The sequence below is a fragment of the Mytilus galloprovincialis genome, chromosome 7, assembly GCF_965363235.1.
Source record: "Mytilus galloprovincialis chromosome 7, xbMytGall1.hap1.1, whole genome shotgun sequence".
NCBI classification, from domain to species: domain Eukaryota; kingdom Metazoa; phylum Mollusca; class Bivalvia; order Mytilida; family Mytilidae; genus Mytilus; species Mytilus galloprovincialis.
In genome coordinates this window covers 12047133-12053597 of record NC_134844.1, presented here as the reverse complement: position 1 = coordinate 12053597, position 6465 = coordinate 12047133, and positions in this window count along the sequence as shown.

Below are 6465 nucleotides of genomic sequence, written 5' to 3'. Positions count from 1 at the left end.
TTATTTGCAGATGATACATCTCTGGGCTACTCTAGTCGTGACACGACACAAATACAAACAGTGATAAGTCAAGACCTGAGTGAGCTGAGCGATTGGTCTAAGAAATGGCTGATGTCCTTTAACCCAGAAAAAAACCCAGAAATAATGTTGTTTTCATACATTGAAACTCCAGAAATGAATTTCACTTTCAAGGGTAAGAGCATTGAAGTTACAGACTTCCACAAACACTTGAGTGTTACATTTATTAGGTATGCTAAATGGAACACCCATGTGGAAAATATCATGAAAAATGTATCTAAACATTTGAATGTACTTAGAAAATTAAAGTACAGGATAAGTAGGAGCAACTTAGAAAAGCTTTACTTGACTTTTATTAGACCGCTACTCGAATATGCATGTGAACTTTGGGATAATATGGGTGTGGGTTATTGTAAAAAAAAAAGTAGAACAGCTGCCGCTTGAGGCAGCCAGAATTGTTACAGGTCTTCTTATTTTTACAAGTAATAGAATTATTTATGATGAGATCGGTTGGGAAACTCTAGCTGAACGAAGAGAAAGAAGGAAGTTACAATTATTCTATAATATTCAACATAATAATGCACCAGCCTATCTTTGCAATTCAATTCCACCAACAATCCAAAGTACAGCTGTTTATCCATTACGTAATGGGAATTATATAATATACCCTTTTTGTAGACTTTCATTAACCCAAGAATCCTTCATACCTTCAACAATACCACTGTGGAATAACCTTTATGTGGTGACAAGCAACATTGACTCTTTAGGTAAATTTAAAATCGAACTAAAAAATCTTAAAATGAATTCAAAAGCCCAAGGACCAAAACATTATGACTTTGGCAATCATAAACTCAATATTATGTTGATACAACTTGGTGCTCAGCTTCTTTTTTGAATTATGATCTTAACAGAGTCAACATTATTTCAGATCCGTCTTGTAGGTGTGGTGCTAAGTGTGAAGTTTTACGTCACTTCTTTTTTTATTGTCCTAATTATTCGAATATAAGAACAAATTATTTGATAATCTACATTGGTTACCAGATAACTCTCTACTCAATTTGAACATCTTAACCTCCGGCGATACGTCTTAAACTAATGGTGAAAATGAAAGAATTGGAAAGAATGAATTTATTAAAGAGTCTAAGAGGTTTCTTATTGTGTAATATAGCACATTATAAAGTGCGCATACCACATATCCATTTTTTCTCTCCTTAATTTTGTTTATCTTCTTTCATTTACTATTATTTGTCATTCTTATTTTTTTATTGATGGTCTGTGCGTCCGTCCGTCCGTTCGTTCGTCCGTCTGTGCCGCTTCAGGTTAAAGTTTTTGGTGAAGTAAAATCAACTTGAAACTTAGTAAACATGTTCCCTACGATATGATCATTCTAAATTAATGCCAAATAAGATATTTCCTTCCTTTTTTACGGTCCACTGAACATAGACAATGATAGTGCCGATGGGGCATCCTTGTACTATGGACACATTCTTGTTTTTATTTTGTTTTCACTGCTGTTCATCCAATCTTTTGTTTTTCTTTGCGATCGTTTTTTTATATAAAATGTGAAGCAAAACGGGTTTTTATTTCAATTTTTTAAGAAGCACCAGAGTCTATTCAATCCAAACACGTATTTATTGATGTAGTGAAGTGGCCCTTACCCCTTTCCGAGGTTTTGGCTGAACTATTAATTTTTTTCACCCAGTCCCTCTTTTATTGCAACTCAGATTTTGTGCCTGTTCATCCCTCTCCAATCCTCATATGATTCGCCTCGACCCTGATAAAGGATTATACTCCGGGAAAAAATCATTTGGAATGGTGCAATCATTCTTATGATACGATCATACCAAATCAAGTGTTCCCGGAATCAAATTCATGAGTGTTCCGTTGTTAACTCTGACAATGACGTCAGTTGTAAACATTGGCGTCTAGAAATAGAAATTGATAGTAGAGGACAAATAAATTTATTTATGTATAAAAGTGTTTTCTGGGCCATGCATATGTTTTTCATTCCTGGTTACCTATAGGCTATAGCCATTTCATGACGTTCATGAAATGACTTGCAAACTCGCTTGCAAAGCCAAAGCAGCCTTTGTTAAAGATATTTTTCGTGATTAGATTTGTATACACCTTATCGCTAATCCCTGCTGACCCAGCCGCTTGAACTTTTGACGCATACAACAATCACTTTTCCATTGTGGCGTCAGATATTTGGTATTGTGACGTTAATATTTTACGGGAACCTGTGTGATATCCAGTAATGGCGGACAAATAGCGATAAGGTGTATTGTTATTGTCAATGATGTCCTATCGATCATACTTACATTATACAATTGCAAAATTTGATAAAATAACATGCATCTATCATATATTCATGTGGAGCAAAAGTTGTCAGCGTTTAGCTTCCATTTTGACAAAAAAAAACAAAAAAACACGGAAATACACGCGCTATCACAGTAAAAAAAAACTGCGAAAATGTGTACATGGCGAATATGGGCGCCCTACTCTATGATTGTCCTTAGACAAGATGGCACATAAGATTACAACTATATTCGTTTTAAGTTTTGTTTCCTTAATGTAGTTTATCTTCGTGAAATATATCACTGCATGTGACAATTTGTTTATTATTGTTCACTTTTCTTTGCAACATCATTTTTAATCTCTACATATTTTGTCAGGTTCACCAAAGGTTACAATATCTCGCCCATCACACTTTGTTCAAAGCGGAACAACAGTCACATTAGTCTGCAATATTGAAAGTAGCCCACAAGTAAGTCAGGTCTGGTGGACTGATAACAAGGCACAAGTTATAACTGACAAACTCAGATACATTGGCGGAAATATACATAATCCCAATCTAACCATTATTACTGTGAAGGATTCTGACAGTGGTGTATATACATGTAATGCCAAGAATACAGAAGGTACATCAGTTGCAAATACCACGCTGCTCACTGGAAGTTAGTATAGTTTACATATATTTTTTAATAATATACAACCCGTTTTGATTAAAGGAAATATACTAAGTTAATAAATACCGCCATTTGATTTTTACCAATGAATGTGATACACGATTAAACACATATTAGTGGTACAGAGCGCTCAACCCAGTGCAGGCAGCGTATTCTCGATATCTTCGCCGGGGGAAATAAACATTTGCTTCCGCTGGATTGCAGATTTTACATTGTTGAGCTGACAATTGAAGTCATTACGTATATATATGGTAAATTTTGGTTCTGTTATGCAAACGTTTACATTCCTAAGATATGAAAACTTGTGATTTTTATTGACGAATATGTGTTTTGAATACAAAGAGAAGATGTTGGCCTTCTCGATTAATGCTGACAAATTTAATAGTGGTGTGTTTCAATGTTGCTGTAATTTGTATAATATTATTTATCCTCAGTTACACATGTACATTTACTGATCTAATTTATACCACAAAATAATTTTTATACTAAGGTACACATAAGGTCAGTTTTGATTGACGCAGTCAAGTATTTATGTTATACAACTATAACAATATAGCAATTTATGCAGAATTTGCAAAGCCACCTAATCAAATATCCACAAATATGCAAGTATAACAACAAACAAAATGAATCCACATTATGTTATTGTAATACAAAACTAGCTTTATATGTTGTGGTAACATATTTTTGTTATACACCCCATTCTGAGATATTAAAATTTCTCATTTATTCAGATGAATTATACTTTATTCAACTAATTATATATGGTGTGATATATATATTTCTTTCTTATAAAAAAATAATCAACGTGTGTTTCGTTTGATCTCAGTACTTCATTGGTTAAAATCCGATTATGACGTCGAATTTTCTTGCTTTCCTCTGAATTTCCTATTGTGACGGCATGAAAAAAGGCGACCATGCCTGATGATGTCACATAGAAAGAACACATCTTTTTGCAGATCATTCGAAAAGAAGGAACAAGTTTGCCTGCATAATGTTAGAAAATCATTAGAGAAACAGATTCCACCACCAAATCTCGTGTAATACGATATTTATCCACTCTCGACTGTTAAATTTCAAATATTTAAAACGCTCGGGCAAGCCTCGCGTTTTGAAAATTTAACTGTCTCGAGTGGATAAATATCGTATTACACTCGATGCATTGGTAGAATCTATATATATCGATGGATGATAATTATAAAGATAGATGTTCATTATTCCTCATTTGTTTTCCCCCACCAATTAAAACTTAAAAAATTCGGAGTCATGTTTAAAATCTAAAATAAATACTGATTTAAGTGAAGGCTCAGTATTTTAAATAAAAAGAAGAAATACAAGCACACTAATGGATGCAAATAAAAATTTATAGTCATTATATACCAATTTTGTTTTCTTTTTTATTATACAATATAGATGTGTACTTATAGTAAAAAGATTTGAATTGATGTTATTTTAACACAATCTCAGCAGGACATTATAGGTACTGTGTGTTAGCTTAGAACATGTATATCATTAACAGTATGCATTTATGTTTAGCAGAAGACACAGGAAGTATTTGACCATTTCTTTTACTTTTTTATAATACCTTTGTAGATATAACTCAGGCAACCATATTGAAAGAATTTTATGTCGCAATAAAAGGACAAGACATCACTCTAGAATGTCTTATAAAGACTGACCCGTCAAATAAGAAGCTTTACTGGCTCAAAAATGGAAAAGACCTGAGACTGTATTTGAGCAGTAAATATAGTGGTGGCTCACTAAGTAAACAGTCATTGACTGTCAAGAATATTGACAACAATGATGCCGGTAATTACACATGTAAATTGGAAAATCAGTTTGGAAATTCTGAGGACGTTGCTGAATTGAAAGTTCTGTGTAAGTAGACGAAATATAACTTATTAAGTCACATTCAGTGTCCCCAAATAAGAATATTTTCCATGACTTTTTTATACTGTTACATTCCAAAAATCAGCTGACAATTCAAAGTTCAATGATTTTCATAACATGTCCCTTTTGTGTGTTTTGAAGTTAGAAATTCATTTAAGAATTGAATGCTTCTTTTTGTAAATTCATTTGGGTGTAAAAGCGTTGACCGAAGTACATTTTGTATGAAGCGCGGAAGCGCTTCATTCTAAAAATGTGCGCACGGTCAACGCTTTTACAACCCTATGAAGTTACAAAAAGAAGCATTCAATACTTATAATTACATTTTTTTAGCTATGATCAAGAAAAAACGAATTTTATATTGTTTTTATTTAATTCACCTGTGCACTTTATTGTGGGACCACGTGCTATCATGAATGAAAAGTATTATTGAGTGATACAATTGCTTACGGAAAAACACGTGATGTGCTGTTAGCTAATCAGAATAAAGTATTATAATGAAACATACATCTAATGTAATTATTAGTGTATAAGCACAATATAGCCAATTGGATAAGGAAAAAATAACCAACAAAACAACTTATTAGAAGGTAATGTTGTTTCAGGAAATAAATCAAAATAAATCATCTAAATAAAAGCTCACTTATAACAACAACATCATCAAAACCTGATTTGTTATTTCTTGACATGTTTAATATGGTTGTAACATATTGTTAGAGACAAACTAAAGTTAAGTTTTTAGAAACTTACTCACTGGTGCTGTGTACTTGATACCTATTTCAGCTGTTCACGTGGATGACCAAGTAAACTTGAATATCAAGGCAAATGAAACTGTTACGTTACAATGTGTTGTCACTGGTGGTAATAGTGTAGCATGGCGTCGAAACAATCAGATCATTGATACGACCAGTAGTTTGAGATACAGTGGAGGTACTGTAAACACTCCATCATTAACCATCACAAATGTAACCAGGTACCACACGGGGAACTATACATGTGAAACCTCTTACGATCTTGTTAAAGTGACAAGCAAGAAAACAATTGAACTGTTTGTGAAAGGTAATGAAATGCGTCTAAACAAATATTGTTTTACTCTAAATGATTAAATTAGAAATAAGTAACTTATCTGTTGAATAATAACGTTTTCAAGAAACATTTTGTATCTTAAAACTCATTACACAAAAATAAATAATTCAGGAATGAAGGATGAAAATTGATTTGTATCAGAAATCTAAGTTCATGTATGGACATACACTGAATAATGATGGTTGTTTTGCATCTGACATTTAGGTTTATGTCTGTACATACAACGAAGTAGGGTACAAAGGTTGTGTAATATAGTGACAGTAAACAGCTGTTCGAAAGTCATAAATCGATTGAGAGAAAACAAATCAGGGATACAAACTAAAACAGATGGAAACAAATCAACTACAAGAAGAAAACAAAGAAACAACAGAAACACTAAGGTGCAACAAAAAACCAAACGATAATGTAACACACACCAAAACGAAATTATTAGATAACAGTTGCCAAAATGTGTGTTCATTGTTTTTTTCCTACAGATATTCCACTTGTATATCAAACATCTGAT